We start from the raw sequence: 23,425 nt of genomic DNA, 5'->3' as shown, positions 1-23,425 counted from the left end.
ATGACAAAAAAATTGAACAAGTACGAATAACGAGTATAGTCAATATATAACGTAGGTCATAAAAGACTAGTTTAGTGAATATACTGTATATAAAAGTGGAAATGGGGGAGAATAATGGAATTATTTGTAAGAACTTTAGTGAAAGTTTAGAAATCCTAAAATATCTTTAGTTATTGGAAAATTGATAATAGTTTGAGTTTATTAAATAACTTTAATTTTAATAATTGATAAACTATAATTTTTTAATATTTTTTATTAATTGATTAAAAAAATGGTATATTATATTATTTTAATATTAGTTTAATTTTGAAAGGTAACATTATTATTTTAATATATTATTCTAATTGAATTTTTAATCATTGATTATTTATGATATTATTTGTTTCAAAAAAAAGATTATTATTGTACTTTTAAAATAAACTTTAAATGCAATATATATATATATATATATATATATATATATATATAATATTGTATATACATTTTTAAAATTTTGAATTTTTCTTATTTATATTTATTTTATCTATATCCAAGATTTTCATGAACTCAAATTAATATTCAATAATATAGGATCATATTATTTAATTTTTTAAAAAAATTGATGCTAATTAAAGTTTAAACTTATCATTTTAAAAAAAATTGAAGTCCAATCTTATAATTAATAATAATTTTTTCATTTTATCTTCATAATTATTTTATTAAATATACTTCATTTTTAATGTTATCCTATCATATTAAAATTAGTTTAATAAAAATATTATTCATTATTAATCATGTCTTAATATTATATAAATATCTATAAAATATAAGAGAAAAAAAATAATTATACTTAATACTATATAAGAATAATTAATGAGTATAAACAATGGGCAATAACGAATACTAACAATATGCAATGCACGTCACAAAAAATACTAGTCTATCTATCTATACTATATATAAAAGTGGGAATGAAATGAGAATAATGAGATTTTCTATTATGACCTTATTATAATTTAAAATATTCTAAAATAGTTTTAGTGATAGCCAATTAAAAAATTATCTTAAAAAATATTTATAATATTTAATTGTAAATTTTAAATATTTTGATTAGGAAAGAGATAAGGATAAAAAAAAACCTTAAAAACATTAATTCGAATTGAATTAACCCAAAAAATAGTTAAAATTTAAAAATCAAATTCTCAAATAGTGGATTCAAATTAACTTATATTAAAGAAATCGAAATTTTCAATTCCATCAAAACTGCATTGAAGTGTTTTTTTTTTTTTTTTAAGAAATAAATTGACAATTTTCACATCTCTCGTAAATCAATTGCAGGTTGTAAAATTAAAGATCTTAGTATTGATAGTATTGGTTGAGGAAATAAATGCTCAACCTACTTCTTCTAGCTCTAATAGTATGGAATTCCTATGCATGTATATGATGTGATATTATTATAATTTAAATATAAATAACATTATTTCTATTGGTTAATTAAAATTATATAATATCCACACGTTAGAATCCACTGTATATATATATATATATGTATTGATTCAATATATTAAAATTTGAATATATATAATATTGTTTCTACTAAAAAAAAATTCTAATTTCAATTTATATTATAATATAATATTTTTAAAGATTTTAATTTTGTTGTTTGAAAAGTAAAAGGAATTTAATTAGTTATATTAATTTCTCACTTAATTTAATTTTATTTGTTATATTAGTTTCTTACTTTAATCCAAATCTTATTAGCTAAAAAATAGTTATGAATTCTAATACTTTTAAATTTAATAATCATCTATATATAATCATGTATATAGTATTAAAGCATACATTGTCAATTTAATTTTTTAAGGAATTTAATATTTTTAAAATCCATTAGATTTAAATAATTATAATATAATCTCTACATCTATACTATATATAAATATGTGAATAAAAGGAAATAATGAGATTTCAAATAGTTTCCTTAATGAAATTAAGAATATGCTAAAATAATCTTAGTGGCAGCCAATTAAAAAACTACATTTTATTAATTGATTGGATATCTATAAAAATTATTTTTTAAATAAATACATATAGATAATTAATAAATTTTAAATTTTATCTTTTTAAAATATATATATATATATATATAAGGAGACATTTGAAAGTTTTTATATTTTATTTTTAAATATTTGATTTTATTTTAGTTATAATTTAAAATATATTATTTTGGAGAGAAATAAAAAAGAAAAAAATTATATTATTTTTATTAACATTTATTTTTATATTTGTATGATTTTTTTGGATATATTTTTTTAAAAAATAAATTTTCAAATAGAATATACATAATATTATATTTAGGAGAGAGATAAAAAAATATATACCATTTTTATTTATATTTTTTCTTTATGATTGTATGATTTGATTGAGTATTTTTTAAAAAAAAAAAATAGAATACACATAATTAGACCTGCCAAAACTTTTAAATTTTTACTTTTCAAAATTTATTTTAAACAAAATGACATATGTGTGTGTGGGATTGATGAAAAATTTAAAATTTTAATTTTAAAAATATATGTAATATTTTATTGATATATTGATATATTTATATAATATTGAATTTTTTTTTTGTTAGGTGAATTCTGAAAGAGTTTCATTCAAAATTTTATTTTCTTTATCATTACTGAATAATTTATAACTATTATCATTTCAATTTAGTAAGGAATTTATACCTTCCTCGTAATAAATAGATGACCTCTTAATGATTAAACATTTTTTTATTTTTTTATTTTTTTTTATTTTTTTATTTTTTTTCTTATATTCTAAATTTATTTGATTTGAAAGAAAATAGTGTTTAAGAAACTGAAAAAAAAAACTAGAACTATAGATTTCTGTTTTATATCACTTTTGGGGCTTTTAAGAAATTGTGTATTTGTGTATGTATTTCTTTCTCCAATGCACTAGGTAAATAATATTATTATTTTAGTCAAAATGATTACCATTATCAGTTCAGTTTGAGACCACTTTATTATATAAAAATAAAAGTAAATACATAAGAAGTAGCATTATAAGTAGCTTGTACGGCAAAGTGTAATATAAATTAACAACTTTATTTATTTTAATCTAAACAAAAACTTATGCTTTAATATTATAGAGATAAAAAAAATTTAAAAATTACAAAAATGAGTATATAATGAGCAAAGTCAACGTGCAACGCACGTTATAAAAAGAACTAGTACTATACATAAATGTGCAAATAGGAGGGGAATAATAAGATTTTCTATATCACCCTTAATGAAATTTAAAACGTTCTAAAATATCCTTAATGATAGCCAATTAAAAATTACAGTTTATTAATTGATTGGATATAATTTATAAAAATTAATTTTTAAGCCAATCATTCGTGATCTGATTATTTTCTCACTTATGTAAGGAGTGAGATGTATTGAGTTCGAGTCCACTAGACCAGAATTGTTTTTACCAATTTAATTATTGTGTTGCCCACAGTATTATTTCGACCCATCAAGCCTCCTAATAAATCAAAAATAATTATTTTTTAAATAAATACATATAAACAATGAAGCATTCTAAAATTTTAAGTTTTATCTTTACTAAATTTATTTTTTAATGAATATATATGATAATGAGATATTTGAAAATTTTTTATATTTTATTTATTAAATATTTAATTCTTTACAAAATATATAAAAAAGAAAGACAATATTTTTTTATATGTTTGTATGATTCAAATTGGACATTTAAAAAAAAATTTCAAATAGAATATATATAATATTTTATTTAGGAGGGAGATAAAAAAGAAGAAAAAAGTATATTACTTTATTAATATTTTTGTTCTTTATGTTTATAAGATTTGATTAGATATATTTTTTTAAAAAGTAAATTTTTTAAATAGAATTTACATAATTAAACTTGTGATGGTAAACAGTTGAAACTTTTAATTTTAAAAAATAATATTTTATTGATATATTTATATAAAATTATACATTGAAATGTTTTTTTTTTTTTGTTAGGTGAGTTACCAATTTGATTGTTGTGTAGTTCACAGTATTATTTCGGCTAATCAAGCCTCTTAATGAATAAAAAAATAATTTTTAAAATAAATAAATAAGTATATATATATATATATATAATTAAGCATTTCAAAATTTTAAGTTTTATATTTACTAAATTTATTTTTAATGAATATATGATATGGGACATTTAAATTTTTTTTATATTTTATTTACTAAATATTTAAATCTTGTAGGATATAGATAAAATATATATATATATATATATATATATATATATATATATATATATATATATATATATACTTCTTTTATTAATATTCTTTTTTATATATTTGTATGATATGGTTGGATATAATTTTAAAAAAATAAAATTTCAAATAGAATATATATAACGTTTTATTTCGGAGAGTGATAAAAAAAAGAAAAAAGTATATTATTTTTATTAATATTAATGTTCTTTATGTTTGTCATATTTGATTGGATATTTTTTAAAAAGTAAATTTTCAAATAGAATTTACATAATTAAACATGGGACGGTGAATAATTGAAATTTTAATTTGAAAAAATATAATATTTTGTTGATATATTTATATATCTATCTACGTTTAAACGTTTTTTTTATTAGGTGAATTTTGAAAGAGTTTTATTTTTAATAATAATTTTTTATTTTCTTTTTCGTTACTAAGTAATTTGTAACTGCTATCATTTTAATTTAGTACGAGATTTATATCTCCATTGCAATAAATAGATGGTCTACTGATGGTTAAGTATTTTTAATTTTTTTTGATATTTTTTTCTCTTATATCCTAAATCTGTTTGACTTAAAAAAAAATAGTGTTTAGGAAACTGGAACAAAAAACTAAAATTATATATTTCTGTTTGGGTCACTTTTTGGAGTTTCAAGAATTTGTATGTATGTGCACATACTACTTTTTTTTAAACATTGAGTAAGTAATACTGCCACTGTAGTCAAATAGATTTCCATTATTGATTCAGATCATCTTATCATTTCTTTTCTGTTTACTTAGCAGGAAAAATAATTTATTATTATTCTTCATTATAGTTACATATAGATATCGATTTAAGGTTGAGGGTAGGGGGTTAGAGATTAAGTTATGACTTGATTTTCTTTTATAGCATCTATTAGGATTTTAAAAATCAGCATTTATAAATTATGGATTAAAGTATTAGATTTAAGGATTAAATTGAACTTTATTCTAAAAATACTTCATTACATAAAAATAGAATTAAGTACATAATAAGTAGCATTGCGAGTAGTTTGTATGGCTAAGTATAAACAAATTAACCACTTATATTTATTTTAAGCTAAGCAAAACTTATGATTTAATATTATATGGATAAAAAAATGAGTATATAACGAGCATAATCAACGTGTAACGCACGTCATACAAAAGGCTAATATATATAAATGTGGGAATAAGCTGGGGAATAATGTAATTGACAAATTTGTCTTTAATGATATTAGAGATATTGTAAAATATCTTTAGTAATGCCCAATTGAAATATTTTAATAGAAAATTCTAAAATATCCTTTATAATGGTCAATTTAAATAAAATATTTTAATTGAAAATCTTAAATATCCTTAATTATAGTGAAGTAAAACATTTTAATTAAAAGATATATTCACTTTTATTAAAAAAAGACATAAACAATTAAAAAAATTTAATTAAAAATATATGAACAATAATGTCAAAACTTTTCAATTTTTGTTATTTTCATCCATAAACGGAAAAAAATTATTCAATCAATTTTTAATTAAGTGTTTTTTACATATGTGGCACATCGGACCTCACATTTGACTCAAAATGGAACTCACCCCTCACCATGTTAGCAGATAATGTGCAATGTAGATTTCCAAATCATCTCGTCACATGTGTTTCACATGCCATTTAATATTAAACAGATTTCTTTGACCTCATTAACAATCAAACTAACTCATTCAATATTTCTCTTTTAAACCAGATGATTTGATTTTCATTATTACAATCATCATTAGGGTTATAAATGAACCAAATTATTCGTGAACTATTCGAGATTCTGCTCGATAAAAGCTCGGCTTGTTAGATTATTTAATAATCTATATCTAGCCAATGTGATTAAAGGGCTGGTTCTAATTAAGGTGGCTTAAGATGATGATTATTGGGCTTAATGGATAAGGGTCAGTTAGGGTTTTAATACCCTTCCTCTGCCTTATAAAAGATAAAGGAATCAATAGCTTAGGGTTAACACTGAAAAGAAAAGAAAAGAGAGAGTGTGACGGCTACCTCAAACACATATGGTGATAGTTTGTTTGAGAGAGAGTGAAAAGACACTCCTGAAAAGAAACTCCCGTACCTATTGATAATTCTTTGACCATTGAGAGAAAACTTATGGACAAAAGGTCAGAGTGAAGAAACATAGATCTACTGTTAAGGTGAGAATCGAAGTGCCGCAACAAGGTAATCCATAACATAGATCTGCTGTTATGGATCAAGATATGCTTCCGATTATTGTATATTCCTGTCAAATAAATTCTATGAACAATAGATCTAGGCTATATTAAAGATTATTTAACATGTGGTATCAGAGCCTGTACCTGTTCTAGATTTGTTTGATAGTGTTTTGTTTGGATTAATTAATGAAAATTAATTTCGTATTATGAAGTTAATTAATCTGGTATAAACGAAGCCAAAATTTTAGAAATTGAAAACTGTTTGTTTTCTTTATAAATTATTTTGCTGTTATTTATAAAGAAAGGTTATGACATCTTATTGTGTTATGTCGTTAAAGTTTTGAGATCTTAATTCAATCTCATAAAAGTTTTGCATAGATAATGTTTAATGAATGGAAAACTTGTTAGTCACCAAAGTGGCCTTGTTTGGATTATTTTAGACATTGATTATGCAGTTTTCAATTATTCATGTTTGTGCGATGCCGTTAAATGACATGAAAGTTAAAATTGAACAATTGAGTTCATTGATTATAATTTGTTAGGTTACCCAAAGGTAGACCATTAATTGTAATCAATGCCATTAAAGAGACTTATCATTGTACTAATTAATATGAATGTATATCCAAAGATAACATGCATATTGTATGGAGCATTATTGAATAGTTGAATGGAATAAAAAAAAAAGGTAACTGGATTCCAGAAAGGAGCACGGGCATGCTGCAATGAGCACGGGCGTGCTATGGACTTCCAGAGAGAAGCACGAGGCGTGCTGCAATGTAGCACGGGCATGCCCTGACTTCCAAAGAGAAGCACAAGCGTGCTGTAGTGAAGCACGAGCGTGCTTCTCTTTAACTTGCATAAAGGTTTGCAAGTTGCTCCACATCAATGAAAGTCTGTTAAAATATTTTCTTCTTGGCATCATTATTTGTTAAAGCTATGCATTTAAATATTACCCAAAGGTGAATCTAGATGCATAATCAAGGTTGTTATTTGTTTGAATCCATTTTACGTTTACTCAAAGTATTAACGTATGAGTATATGTATAATGTTGCAGCTTCTTTTAACATGTTTGCTATGGGCACTGGGTTGATTAAGTTCAATGGATTGAACTATGCTGATTGGTCCAAATAAATCCATTATCAGTTAGGAGTTCTGGACTTGGATCTGGCATTAGTCTCTAAAAAGCCAGCAGCCATTACAGAGACCAGCACTGAAGTTGACAAGTCCCATTATGAGGCTTGGGAGCGGTCTAACAGGCTGGGCTTGAACTTAATGAGGATGACAATGGCCGAAAATGTTAAGCCATCAATGCCCAGAACAGACAATGCTAGAGAGTACATGCTGAAAATTAAGAAATACTCCCAATCGGACATAGCTGACAGGTCCATCATAGGATCCTTGATGAGTGAGCTAATGACCAAGAAGTTTGATTGGTCACAATCCATTCATGATCATGTGATTGGCATGCAGAATTTGGTAGCCAAACTGAAATCAATGGGAATGGATGTGAGTGAATCCTTCTTAGTTCAATTTATTATTAACTCACTTCCTTTTGAGTTTGGTCAGTTCCAGGTGAATTACAACACCCTTAAGGAAAAATGGAACATTCAGGAAATCAAGGCCATGTTGATACAAGAGGAAGGGAGATTAAAGAAATTGAAGGAACACTTTATCAATCTCACATTTCATAATGGACCTAGCAGCATCAACAACAAATCAGGGAAGAAAGGAAAGAAAAGGGACAGTGCCCCAATGAAGGTTAATGAGGGCCAAATCCGTAAGGAGTTGAAGTGCTTCTTCTGTAGGAAGAGTGGTCACTTCAAAAAGGACTGTCCTAAAAGGAAGATTTGGTTTGAAAAGGAAGGTATACTTTATGTTTCAGTATGTTTTGAATTGAATCTTATTGAAGTGTCTAATAATACATGGTGGTTAGATTCTGGTGCAACTACTCATGTGTCTCATGTTATACAGGGATTTCTTTCGATCCAACCCATAAACGAAACTGAAAAGTTCCTATACATGGGAAACAAAATGAAGGCACGAATAGAAGGAATTGGGACTTATAGATTGATCCTGGACACTGGTTGTTATCTGGATCTTGAAAAGTGTCTCTATGTTTCTAAATATGCTAGAAATCTAGTTTCTATAGGGAGGTTGGATAATGTTGGTTTCAGTTTTAAGATTTGTAATGGTGTGTTTTCATTATACAAACATAAGTACTATTATGGTTCTGGTACTTTGATTGATGGTTTGTATTGTTTTAATCTTGATGCTGAATTTATTGAATCCCTATTTAATGTTGAACACAATATAGGTAATAAATGTAGTGCACATAATTAATGTTCTGTTTTCTTGTGGCATCAAAGGTTAGGTCACATATCCAAAGAAAGGATTTTGAGGTTAGTGAAAGGTGAAATCTTACCTCAATTGGATTTCACTGACTGGGACATGTGTATAGATTGCATTAAAGGTAAGCAAACTAAGCACACATTAAAGAATCCAGCCACAAGAAGCAGTGAATTGCTTGAACTTATACACACTGATATATGTGGTCCTTTTGATGTTTCCTCTTGGGGTGGTCAAAAATATTTTATTACCTTTATCGATGATTTCTCACAGTATGGTTATGTATATTTGCTACATGAAAAGTCTCAATCAGTGGATATCCTTGAGATATTCATTAATGAGGTAGAGAGGTAGTTAAATAGAAAGTTAAAGTAGTGAGATCTAATAGAGGTGGTGAATATTATGGTGAATTTAATGAAAATGGACAATGTCCAGGTCCATTTGCAAAGTTCCTTGAAAGTCGTGGCATTTGTGCACAATACACAATGCCGGGTACACCTCAATAGAATGGTGTAGCTGAAAGGCGAAATCGTACTCTTATGGATATGGTTAGGAGTATGCTGAATAATTTTACTGTACCCTTATGAACTGTGGACAGAAAGGAAACCTAGTTATAGGCATCTTCATGTTTGGGGTTGCCCAGCAGAAGTAAGGATATATAATCCACATGAAAAGAAGCTTGATGCTAGAACAGTTAGTGGATTTTTCATAGGATATCTTGAAAAGTCAAAAGGGTACAGATTTTATTGTCCTAAACATAGTACGAGAATTCTAGAGTCTGGTAATGCTCGGTTTATTGAAAATGGCCAAATTAGTGGGAGCTGTGAACCACGTAAAGTGAATGTGCAAGAGATTTAGATTGAAAATCCATCTCACGTGGATTTTCCTAATGTCTCTTCTTCGGTTGTTGTTCCACTTGTTGTGTCACGGTTTAACAATATGGTTGAACAACAAAACAACATTTCGAACCCACAAAATGACCATATAAATGATGAACCAGTAAATAATGAACAATTCACGAATGATCAAGTGGTTTCATAAGAAATAGCATTACGGAGGTCACAAAGGCAAAGAAGGCCAACTATTTCTAGTGATTATGTGGTTTATTCACTTGAGCATGAATGTGAATTGAGCATTGATAAGGACCCAGTCTCTTTCTAGAAAGCAATAGAATGTGATAATTCTGAAAAGTGGTTTAATGCCATGAAGGAAGAAATGCAATCAAAGAGTGATAATCAAGTCTGGGATTTAGTCGAGTTGCTTGAGGGGTCAAAATAAGTTGGTTGTAAATGGGTTTTCAAGACCAAAAGGGACTTTAAAGGCAACATTGAAAGATTTAAGGCCAGACTTGTTGCTAAACTCAGAAGGATGACATTGATTATAAAGAGACCTTTTCTCTAGTTTCTAAAAAGGACTCTTTAAGAATAATTTTGGCTTTGGTGGCTCATTATGATATAGAGCTTTATCAAATGGATGTAAAGACAACCTTTCTTAATGGTGACTTAGAGGAGGAAGTATATTTGGACCAACCAGAGGGGTTTGTGGTCACAGAAAAGGAAAATTTGGTGTGTAAGCTAAAGAAGTCAAGATATGGACTGAAGCAAACTTCCCGTCAGTGGTATCTTAAGTTCAATAATACCATCACTTCATATGGTTTTATAAAAAACACTGTTGATCGGTGTATTTATATGAAGGTCAGTGGGAGCAAGCACATCATGTTAGTCCTATATGTTGATGACATTCTTCTTGCTGCTAATGATGTTGGGTTATTGCATGATGTAAAGGGTTTTCTTTCTAAGAACTTTGAAATGAAAGATATGGAGAGGCATCCTTTATGATTGGAATAGAAATATTCTGTGATAAGTCACAAGGACTGTTAGGATTGTCTCAAAGAGCTTACATTGATGAGGTATTAGAGAGATTCAGAATGAAAAATGCTCTGCAGGAATAGTTCCGATTCAAAAAGGAGATAGGTTCAGCGAAATGCAATGTCCTAAGAATGATTTGGAACGTAAAGAGATGGAGTCTATTCCATATGCGTCAGTGGTTGGGAGCTTAATGTTGTTCAAACATGTACTCGACCAGATATTAGTTTCATCGTAGGAATGTTAGGGCGATATCAAAGTAATCCCAGGATGGACCATTGGAAAGCTGCAAAGAAAGTACTTAGGTATTTACAAGGCACTAAGGATCATATACTCACTTATAGAAAGTCCAGCCATCTAGAAGTGGTGGGATACTCGGATTCAGACTATGTCGGTTGTGTAGATTCTAGAAATTCTACATTTGGCTACCTGTTTCTCCTAACTAGAGGAGCAGTATCATGGAAAAGTGGAAAGCAGTCTGTCATTGCTACTTCCACAATGGAGGCTGAATTTGTGGCATGCTTTGAGGCCACTATTCATGAATTGTGGTTGCAAAACTTTGTCTCAGGTCTAGGCATTGTCGACAGTGTAGCTAGACCGTTGAGAATTTACTGTGATAATTCTGCAGCTATCTTCTTCTCTAAGAATGACAGGTACTCTAAGGGTGCAAAGCACATGGATTTAAAGTACCTATATGTGAAAGAAGAAGTGCACAAACATAAAGTGTCAATTGAGCATATTGGTACTGATCTGATGATAGCGGATCCGCTAACTAAAGGCTTACGCCCAAAATCTTTACTGGTCATGTTGATAAAATGGGCATTATAGATAAGTTCTTGTTAGCATGATGTTTAAACTTGTATATATATATATATATATATATATATATGGTTATTTTGCTCATATTATTGTGACACTTGTGAATTCAATTAAAGATGTGTTTTTGCTTATTTATGAGTTATCCACATTATAGATGTATACAATAATGTTTTGAGTGAGATAACAATAACATTTGATTGTGACAATGTATTGTTTGTTGAATAGTTTCTCCATTAAAGTTTTATAAATTGAAGTGGTCTGTGATATACGGAAGGAATCATGTCGATTAATGACTTATGACCGCCATAATCTGATCATTTTAATTCTAATTAAGGTAAACATGATAGATTCGAGAAATGAACATGGGCCAAGTGGGAGATTGTTAGATTATTTAATAATCTATATGTGGCCCATGTGATTATAGGGTTGGTTCTAATTAAGGTTGCCCAAGATGATGGTTATTGGGCTTAATGGATAAGGGCCAATTAGAGTTTTAATACCCTTCCTCTGCCTTATAAAAGATAAAGGAATTAACAGCTTAGGGTTAACACTGAAAAGAAAAGAAAAGAGAGAGTGTGACAGCTACCTCAAACACATACGGTGATAGGTTGTTTGAGAGAGCGTGAAAAGAAACTCCTGAAAAGAAACTCTCGTAGCTGTTGATAATTCCCTGACCATTGAGAGAAAACTTACGGACAAAAGGCCAGAGTGAAGAAATATAGATCTGCTGTTACGGTGAGAATCGAATTGCAGCAACAAGGTAATCCATAACATAGATCTATTGTTATGGATCAAGGTACGCTTCCGATTATTGTATATTCCTGTCAAACAAATTCTATGAACAATAGATCTAGGCTATATTAAAGATTATTTAACATGGCTTGGTTCCAGTTCATTTTCTAAATGAACCAAACTTGAGCAGAATTTAGGCTCATAAACTATTCGAGGTTCGGCTCGATAAAAGTTCAGCTCGGTAAGGCTTACGAACTGTCTCATTTATAAGGTTCGTGAATGGACTCGTTTAGTACGTTTAATTTTCTTTTCTTTGTTTTTTTTATTATGTAATAGGTACAATATAATAAATATTATAAATTTACAATTATACATAATAATACCAATATTTTAAAAAATAGTGTTAATAGAGTTTTTAATTATTAGTAATACTTTTGGATAATAAAACAATTATTAAATGTAATAATAAAAGAAATTCACTAACTGTTATCGAGCTCAAACTACAGCTTTTATCAAGCTCGAATTCAAGCTCTTAACGAGCCAAAATACGAGCTTAAATTTGAGCTCAAACTTGAGCTATTGTAAACGAGCTTCAAACAAATCGAGCTCTAATTTAATTAAATGAGTCAACCTCGACCATTTAAAATGCGAGCTCGACTAAACTCGAGCTTTTATCAGCATTTCACAAATCAAACCTGAACAATTTAAAGTTTGAGTTTGATTGATTTACAACCCTAACCACCACCTACAACCTTAAAGTCACCGCAACAATAGAAATTAGGTACCTCATACCTTAACAAATTTACAGGAGAGTGAGTTCCAATCACTAAAGAAAACATTAAGTACCCAAATATTCATTATGAAAATAAAATTAGTTAAGAATACGAATCATGTATTTACACTGTGAGATTTTGATAGTCTTAAATCGGGTATCAGAAAATTGAAATTTAACACATTGAGCAATTGTATATTTTCATTTTTGGCTCTCTCATATCAAAATTGAGATAATGAACAAACAAAATTATAAAATGAATCCCAGAAATCTAGATTCTCACTAAAGAAAATTTTTTCTTCTTCTTCTTCTTCTTCTTCTTCTTCTTCGTCTTCTAATTCTCCACAGCTTAATGGAAATAGATAGTAAGATTGATATAAATATATAAAGATTTAGCCACAAAGCATTTCTAATAACAGAAGCATAGTGGATTTGAATTTTAGAAAATAAATGCCATAGAGCGAATAAAAAAAAAACCATCTGGATTTTAATTGGAGCAAAATATTCAAAGAAATCGCAAATCATATAAATCTATTGAATTCGAGAGAGATTATTAGACATTGAAAGTAGTTGATTAAAGAGATTATAGCTTTGAAGCCTCCATGAATTCCCTTTTTCCTCTCTCTAACTTTATTTATTAGTTTGGTGATGGTGAATCGTAAAGATGGATTTAAGAGATGGAAAGAGAGAGAAAGACTATAGAAAAGAGGTAGAGAAGAAACAAAATGGAAAAGAAAGAGATGCAAAAAATAAAGCATTTATTAGTATGTTGTTAAGGTTTTGAGAAGATGAGCATGGAGAATAAGATGTGTTCCTTTTTTTTATTCTGTACAAATGTGAAAGGGCTATTTGTTGATGATGATTTTTTTATTTGTCTTTTTCTTTCTAAATGGCATGTGCAATGCATGCCTCTATCTAATTTGGAAGTATAGGTTACATGTCAAATGGTAACGTGGCAACGAGTGGATTCCGTTTTGAGGCCACAAGTGAATTTCAGTATGCCACGTGCATAAAAAATACCTAATTGAAAATTTTTTTACCATAAGACACTTGATTAGAAAATTTTTTCCGTTCAGACACCAAAATAGCAAAATTCAAAAATTATAGACACCAACGGTGCAATTAACCTTAAATAATAATAATGATCATGATCATGACAAAACAACAACAACAACAACAACAATAATAATAATATATAACACATATTAAAGTACCCTTATTAAATTTAAGGATGAAATATTTTCAAGGATTTTGAATTTTATTTACTAAAAAAAAAGAAATCACTCTTTAATTGAGTAGACTATTAATTGAATATAAATTTTAATTTTAGCAAATTTATTTTTTATAATTTGATAAATTCAAATTAAATTTAGATGAAAAATATTTTAAAAATATATAAAACTTATTATGTGATAGTAAAATAATAATAAAAAGTATGCCCTAAATAAAGCTACATTTTGAGAAACATCAATTAACTTCTTATTTAAAATTCACATGATAATTTAAATTTTAAGATATATTATACATGAAATAATTTTTTTAATTCTTTCTATGAGAGAAAATTATTCATAACAAAGTGATGTCTATAAAAAGATTTAATTAAACTTTTTACTTTCTCTTTTTTTTTTTTTTGATTGTCAAAAAAGTAATTACCTAATATTTTTATTTTTTTTCATTATATGTGATATTTTTTATCTTTTTTAATACTCTTAAAAATAATTGGGATTAAGGAATAAGGTAGAAAAATAATAAAATAATAAAAATTAGATGATTAAATAATTTATGTAAAACTTAATACCTTTATTTATCTTCTCTTGAATATATTTATATGAAATTTCTATAAATAAATATAAGTATACTTTTAACTTTTAAGTAATTTATTCCATATTGGGTAACTAAAAATAAATAAAGGAATATAAACGATATAAATAACAAGCATAAAGGAATTGTGCAATATACCTCGTTGGTTTACATTGCACTTAACTGGGGTTATGATCTAAGTCTTTCAATAAGAAGAACATACATCCTTTCCTAAATTTAGAGCTGATATGTCACGGCTCATTTACAAGGGCCGAACCGACACTAAGACCTAGGTGGCTTAAGGCCTTCTTGGCCCATAGTAAGTGTAAATCATAAAGAATCATTACACTATTCATAAACATGGCCTCAAGCCCATGAATTGTAAATCTCAAGTAATAAGGCTATTGGGCGCAATTTTAAAGCCAAATCCAATAATCTCAGACATTTCATAAATACAATATATATTAGAGTAAATATTTTATAGTTACAACTCACTTAGAATACAATTACAAAACTCTATTGATTACAATCTTTTACTTCTATATGCATTTGTAATCAATAAAAGCTATACAACTATTAATATTTCTTTTGTTTGTAGTTCAATCTGGTTGCTTCTATAGGATTCTCTTTCTTCTTATGACCTCGTGCGCCTAAACTCAATGAGTAGGGTTAGATAATCCTCTCATCCCACATAATCATATAATATGATAGAATTTTTATCAATTAACTCTAATTTCTACATGATCGCACTTACATTCACATAATGTCAAAATAAGAGCATAGCAAAATATTCAAATAATAGCACTAAACACATAATGGATGATTTAATACATCAGAATCACTTCATTCTGCTACACCAAGCATAACTGCTACCGGGGCTTGCATTACTAAGATTGAGCATGACTATTACTATGTCCAACACCAGTGATTCTGCTTCATCCCAAATCATCTTGCATAAAACATTATGTGACAACATTTACAGTAGACCAAATGCATAACATATAAATACTTATTATATATATATATATATATATATACTCTCTACATTTATGGCATACATACCTATATAGAATTTCTATGTGTATGCATGTTTCACATAAATAAATATATTGATCCATGTATGCATGAATGTGTGAGGCTCGACCCAAGCGCCTCGTCCAATCCGCTAACTGTGGAATCGAAATGCTCATATTGAGTTCCATTCACTGTGTAAAAGCCTATTTAATCTTATTACTTTCTTTCAAAAGGAGTCGCCACTTATATTTTTTATTTTGAGGGAAAAATCTAGGAAAAACCCTAATGTTAACTTCGGATATTAGTCCAAATGGATAAAAAGCACTAATCATCGAAATCGAGGAGGATTCCGTGACTAAATTTTCGATTTTAAAATAATCGATAAAATGGCCTAAGTGTTAATGTTTCGTCAAATAAAAAATAATATTGAGATGAATAAATACATACGCAATTATAAGAAAGCAGTGAAGAAAGCAATCGAAGAAAGTGGTAAACGATATAATTTTGAAATGCATCACATTGGACAAAGGTATTTTTCTTATAAGTAGTAAACTTGCTACCAGAGAAAATGGGGCCTTTAGCCTAAAGGTCAGTATGAGAAATTTGTGACTACGCCTGAAAAAGCGTGCATGTGTGAAAATGCGTGACTTTGCATAAAATGCATGAATTTGCACAAAAATATGAATTGAATCACAATTGTGTGATATTGTGTGTGAGTTTGCATGAGAATATATGAAAATTAAAAATTATTGTGTTTTGGCATGCAAGGCGATGAAAAATATTACATGTTGACTGGGATTTTACTTGTGACTAATGGTGATGCCCCTGCTTAGCAAATTGATATAGGTTGCTAAGGTCAAACCATAAAAAAAAACTCCAAACTTGCGGGTTGTTTTAAGTGGACCCCAAATGCAACTTTCTTCTCCTAATATCCTGAATTTAAGAACTAGTTATAATTATACCTTAATTTGAAATTGAACTCATTTTACTCAATTTTTGCGGGACCCACACTCTCTCATAATTAGCTCAACCCAAGCAATTAGTTAAACTAAAACACTTTAATTAAAATAAATAAATCTCCAAATCATACACCATTATCGTCTTCACTGGCTCTCTCTCTTTCTCTCTCTCCCTCTTCTGCCTCTCTCTCTTTCTGCTCTATCTCCCTCTCTTCGTGTGTTTATCTCATGTTGTTGAGCCAAAGGTAAAATCTCCTTCTTTTTCATCTCAATCACTTCTTTCTCTTTTCCATTTATATAATATTATTTTTCCCCTTTCTCCAAATTGGGCGAAGGATTTTTTTTCGAATTTCGCTAATGCAGTTGGCAAAGCTAAATATATGAATATTCTGGTAAGTTCTCTCAATTTTTTTTTTCACATTTCTGAATCTAATCTCCAAATAATAATACACATCAAAAGATAGAAAAACTTAATTGATTGATTGCTTAAAAAGACTGTCGAATGCTAATTATTTATGTAATCTCCAATATTAGCTTTTTTTTTTTTTTTTCAGCAAGATGTTGCAAATCATAAGATTCGTGCAATCTCGATGACCTTCTTAATGTAAATTTTTGTACTCCTTCACTTCTGTATATGATACTATTATATTAATATAAATTATTCGTTTGGTTTTTAACTTTGAAATCTAAACCCCTAATATGACGCTAATTAACTTTTTTGCAATATTAGGATGTAGATGAAGAATTCTTTATACGAGTTACTGAGAATACTCGCCGATACATTGGGATTTGCTGTTGTAATTGATGAATTGATGTATTAATGACACAAAGATCTTAGAATGAGAATGAGAATGAGAATGAGAATGAGAATGAGAACGTTGATGATTCTGATTGCAGCAGAAGATGCATGCAGAGATCAAGTGCTACTAGTGAGTTTTTTGAATAACTACTCTTTTGCTTGAAATATTGTCAAATTTGTTCTAGACAATAGTTTTTTACGAATGGGTTTTTTGGACTTGCAACTGAATTGTTCGATTGTTTCAATTTTGAGGTTTTTAGCATTTATGTTGCTAGACCTTTTTTTACCATAGGATTTGAATTTGAGTTAGAGATAATTTATAAGCATGAGCATCTTTCTATTAAAAAAAGAAAAGAAAAAGAAAAAAACTAAATCTTGTGAATTTAGCATCTCTATTTTTTGAAAATTCTAGTAATTTTAAACACTGTTATTCCTAATCCCATTTCTTAACATGTTTATTGTGCTTGTAATTAACAAATGTTGAATATTAAAACCCTGCAAATGGCAACGGTTTATCAATTAAAATAAATTAATTGCTATAATGCAGATTGTTAATAACCTTTTATCATAATCTCTATTAATTAATACCTCTTTATTAGTTGTTGAGATTTGAACTGATTTTTTTAAGCATACAATTTGTCACTTAATATAATGTGTTGTTACTTTGATGTAGTTGAGTTACTTAGTTGCTTGCTTTCTTGATTTAATGAAGTTCATATGAGAGCACCTTCAAAGGGACGACCATTTAATATTGGAGAGGTTAAAGCTTCAGAAACTACTTAGGTGCTTGCTTGATTTGTTGAGGGCTAAGAATGCAGAAATTGGAGTTACAAATGACAATAAAATAAATTTGTTATTTACACATATTTAGTGATGTTTGTACTAATATAGACGTATAATTTGAGTTATAGGATTGTGAAACCTATTTATTTGCCTTGATTTAGTTCAATAGCTCTAGTTTGAGTTGGAGCTATCATCCTAGTCATAATGGAACTCATTTTCAATTAATAAATTTGTATTAAATCTTGAGTCACCTAAATTTATCCTCAAATTAACATCTTTCTTGCTTTTTTTTCAATAAAGCTGACATATCACATTCATAATGAATCTTGAACAAGCAAAATGTTGGTAATATATATATATATATAAAGCAAATAAAACTATAACTTTGATAAAATGTGAAAAGTAATATATATTGCCAAAAATAACATTTTGAATACGAAATGTTTCATCCTTACAGTATATCCTCTGTATATATCCAAATATGCAAAATTCTAATATCAGCTCTGTATGAACTATATATCATATCTTTTGCTAAACAATCAACTATACAATTAATTGTTGTATCCCTTGAAACAAAAAGCTGCAATGTAACCTATCTATCCAAAATTCCATAATTCATTCTAACTAATACCACAAAATAAAAAGTCCCAAAATTTTCAAAAAGTGTCACTGGCTCAAAGAGCAATCACCATGATGATTAGTCTTGGCTTGCAAAAGGAGGCTGGCTGAGTTGACTTGAAGTAATTTCTGTATGCTGTTGAGTTTGTGATTCAAGAATAGTTGTCGTGTTATTCCTCTTCCTAGAGTTATAGAAAGAATATATTACTGCTGACTGTGGCGACAGCTTATTCTTCCTTGGCCTGCCAATCTTCCTTTGAAAGCAAGTTTAAAAGTATATTTATACGACAAAGCATAACCCAACATAAACTTAACGTAAACTCATCATAAACTGAACATTAAAGTTACATTAAAATGGTATGAAACTTACATATTTTGGCTCTCATGGTGCAGGGACTGTTTTGACTTTGAACATCCTCTTTTATTGTGGCCATATTCCAAACAATGTTGGCACTTCATTTGCACACCCTTGTTGCTCATCTTATCAGTATTAGATTTTTTTGGTTCCTCGTAATCCGCCCTAATCCTTGCAGTTTTTAGTCTTCCTGATTTTTTCTTAAATTCTTATGGCGAGATAGGAGGCTCATCAACTGTAGGCCACATGTCTTCACCATTCAAGGGTGTTAGGCCATATTGGTATGTCTTCATGTAAGCCTCTTTGTGTAAGTACTCATCCAAATACAGTAACAAATCATGCCTCATGTAATTTATACATGAAATGGCTTGATTACATGGTACACCAGAAAGCTGCCATGCTCTACATGAGCACTCCTTCTCGTGTAGAGATACCACAAAGGCCTTTTCACCAACTGTAACCTGAAACTTGTTCCCATCAGAAGGTTGTGGCACACAAGATGAGGTGTCAAGTTTGTTTGCTTCAATCCTTTTCCTTATTCTAGGCCCCACACCATCTTTCCATTTTAGAACCTCTTATTTACTGAAGTAGTTCCTTCCCATTAATGTAGTCCTAATACTTTCTAACATTATGATCAGCGGCTTTGTTCTAACCATTGCAATGTAATCGTTGAATGTTTCAGCAATCTTACTTGTTACATCATATGTTTTTGGAGTGGTCTGCAAAAATGCTCTACAAAACCTTATCTTGTCTGTAACGTCCCATTTTCTATTGAATCGAGTTGATGCTTAGAGTCGAGTCGGGCTGATCTAAAACCCGGTTCGAGCCATTAGAGTCTAGAGTGGGCTAGAATGAAATAAGGAGAAGAAGTGGACTTACTTGAAGGAAACAAAAAGATCAAAGTATAAGGATTAGGACTTACTTGCACAAAAAGATAAAGTTGAGGTATTGAGTTGTACCATTTTGACACTTGAGGTACCATTTGGTAATTTTCACATAAAAATCAATGTAATTCTAGAGACTACCCGTGAGTTCCATTTCACTTTCATTTCTTCATCCTTATCTTCATCTTCTTCCTCTACTTTCCTCTTCCACTTTCCTTTCTCCATCACTTTTAATGGTAGTGAAGATTTTAATGGGATTCAAGCATTAATTCAACTTCTATTATATCCAAGTAAGTAAACCTTCTTGAATTTCATACTTGAATCATTTGGTGATATTTTTAGATGATTCATAAGAATTCTTATGTGTAGGAGAGGTGATCTCAAGGTAGAAGGAAGCTAAGAAGAAGATTCCAAGCTTGTTGAGTGAAGGTGTGCTATCTCCTTTAGTTTAATTCATTTCCTTACATGATAATTTGTGCGATGTGTTGAAATGAGGAGATATGTTGCTTAATATTGAGTAAGACGACTGAAAATGGTGAAAAAGCATGAGATGAAATGAATAAATAAAGTAGATATTGAGTTCATGCTGAAACAAGTTTTGCTGGAAAAGTTACCAGTAACTTCACCTTGATTTTTGCCCTATTTAACGATGGAATTAGGTGTCATAGAAGAGTTATTTGTTCCTCTATGTGTTAGCTTTACATGGGTTTTTGAATCACCCAAATCGGAGTTGTATATTGTGAGATATGACCAAAAGAGTATAGACTGCGTAGGCTGGAAAACACGTCGCGCGCTCGCGAATTTCATTTGCGCGCTCGCGAATTGTGTCTGGAAACTCTCTGACTCTCATTTGCACTTCTCGCGCTCGCGACTTTGCATGACGCGCTCGCGAATTGTGTTCTGATGCTCTTTTGGACTTCATTTTCAATGCAATTGTATTCCTTTGCTCAACTTGTATGCCTCCAATCATTTTAAAACAAAAAGACAACATTAGAACATGCATCAAAACAACATGCAAGCATGCAAATGATGTGAAATGAGGTAAACACAACTTGTAATTGTATTCTATGCAATTGTGAAATGATGTGAAATGGTGTGTGAAGTTATGAATTCTATGCAATTGTATTCCTTTTCTCAACTTGTATGTCTTCAATCATTTTAAAGCAAAAAGACAACATGAACACATGTATAAACACAAAATGCAAGCATGCAAATGGTGTGAAACTAACATGACACAAGTTGCCCGCTTGGCGAGGCTATCAGCATACAGGTAAGTAGTAAATTTTATGAAATGATGAAGCAGTTAATTTTATGACACAAGCAAGTGAAAATAACATGACACAAGCATGCAAATTATGACACAGTTACTATGCATTTTTTTTATCTATTGACATACCAACATTATGCTCCATTGAGGTTAGGTAGAAACCATGTAGATAAGGCTATGTCGCGACATAGAATAGCAGATCTGCGCCCCATACAGTTTGGTACTCCGGCTACAGGCCGTTGAGTGGATATGATTATATAGGCCATAGCAGCCAAGCATACAGTTTCATCCAGTTTCATACAGTTTTTCTTATCACTTCGGTTTCACTATAACCTTATGGAGCCATACAAATATCTTGACATAACATTGCATGAAGCATACAGTATACTAAACAGCAAGAAAGATCATCAAGGTAAAATGAAAGTATCATGATATGTGTGCTTACATTCCACATGTGAGTACATGTTTATTTCTACGTATGTATGTGCTTATATGTTTCTTTATTCATTGTGATATTCACTGAGTTTAATTAAAGTTGCAGAATTCATACAGCATAAAGAACATCAGGTAAGATCATGAAAGTATAATGCTATATATGCTTACAAGTTTATTTATTGAATCTTTAACAGTCATGAGATGTTATTAATCATAACTTGAAAGTGCATAAGTCATACAGCATAATGAATAGCAAGTAAGACAATGAACATATACTGTTATGTATTCTTACATGTTTATTGATTTCATTCATACAACACAATGAACAGCAGGTAAGATCATGATAGTATCATAATGTGTGATTAAAGGAGTTATGAAATAATTAGAACTAAATTATTTATGGTGTGAATTAGAAGTTTATTCTTTGCTATAAAGATGCATTGATGTTGAAATTTACTGAATCTATGATTTTCAATGCTATTATGCAAATTTGTATTTTAAGTTAGTTGCCATCACACTTTGTTAAGTATGTGAATTATGAGCACCACTGAGTTTTATACTCAGCGCGTCGATTTTTATCACGCGTAGGTTGAAGATCGTGGTTGCTACTTGAAGACTTGAAGAGTACTATCAAAGCAGAAGTGATTAATTTGGGAGTAGTAGATTGAGAGTTATATAATTAAGAATTATGGCATGTATTAAGATTTATGGCATGTATAATTATTACATTTGTTAGAGCTATGTGATTGTAAATATAAGTGAAGCATGTAATTATTTTGGTATAAGTAGTTGGAGATAAGAATAATACTTATGAAATGATTGAAGATGAAATATTTTACTATAGTTGGTATGATTAGGTCCTGAAGACTTGATATAGATCATGAATGCACTTAATTGCTGGCTATTACATGCTATTGAGGATTGATACAGTTATGACTATATATATATAAAGTGTTGTTGTGTTATGATGATTAGTTGGAGATATTGAAAGTTTGAAGTTTAATTGGGAGTGTTTTATATTCATATTTAGCATACAGGATGATATCAGCATGACAGGATATAAGTTCAACCAGATTGTAGCGTCTCGGCTCGGTTCATTCGGGTTAACGGGTGGACCGGGAAGGGATGTTACAATTTTTGGTATCAGAGCCTAGGTTTAGGCGGTTCTCGGACCATATGTGTATCTATGTAGGAAGTTATCTGTTTTGCAGTGAGAGTATGAGTAATTTAAGTTAAAGACATGCCATATTGGTTTGATTGGAAACAGCCAGCCATTGGAAAATGGTGTCGTGGTAAGTGGAGTATATATTGAGGTTACTATTGATGATTAATGTTTAGATCCTTTTGGACCATCATGCATGGAGGATATGCTTAGAGAATAATGGATAGGGAATTCGATGTAGTGGTTATTGGAGATGAAATATTATTGAGGTGTTAAGGATTTGTGTACTTTCGTGAGTTGATATGAGTTCTACATGTTATAAGTATTATGAGATGTATTCTGACACTGATTTTTA

The 23,425-nt window shown here is 29.2% G+C and overlaps 1 long non-coding RNA gene across 1 annotated transcript; it reads left to right on the top strand.

Moving 5' to 3' along the window:
* Positions 1 to 16,906: 16,906 nt before the first annotated feature.
* Positions 16,907 to 22,707, top strand: LOC149495683 (uncharacterized). The gene is made up of 6 exons (XR_016321198.1): positions 16,907 to 17,159; positions 17,322 to 17,371; positions 17,498 to 17,696; positions 19,361 to 20,496; positions 20,576 to 20,635; positions 22,497 to 22,707. It is a non-coding gene; the product is annotated as an uncharacterized LOC149495683 (long non-coding RNA).
* Positions 22,708 to 23,425: the final 718 nt, after the last annotated feature.

This window comes from Jatropha curcas, chromosome 6 (genome assembly GCF_041381405.1).
Source record: "Jatropha curcas cultivar XTBG-Jc1 chromosome 6, XTBG_Jcur_1.0, whole genome shotgun sequence".
NCBI lineage: Eukaryota > Viridiplantae > Streptophyta > Magnoliopsida > Malpighiales > Euphorbiaceae > Jatropha > Jatropha curcas.
Note: the sequence above shows the minus strand (reverse complement) of the source record. Positions and strands in the feature narration are given on the sequence as shown.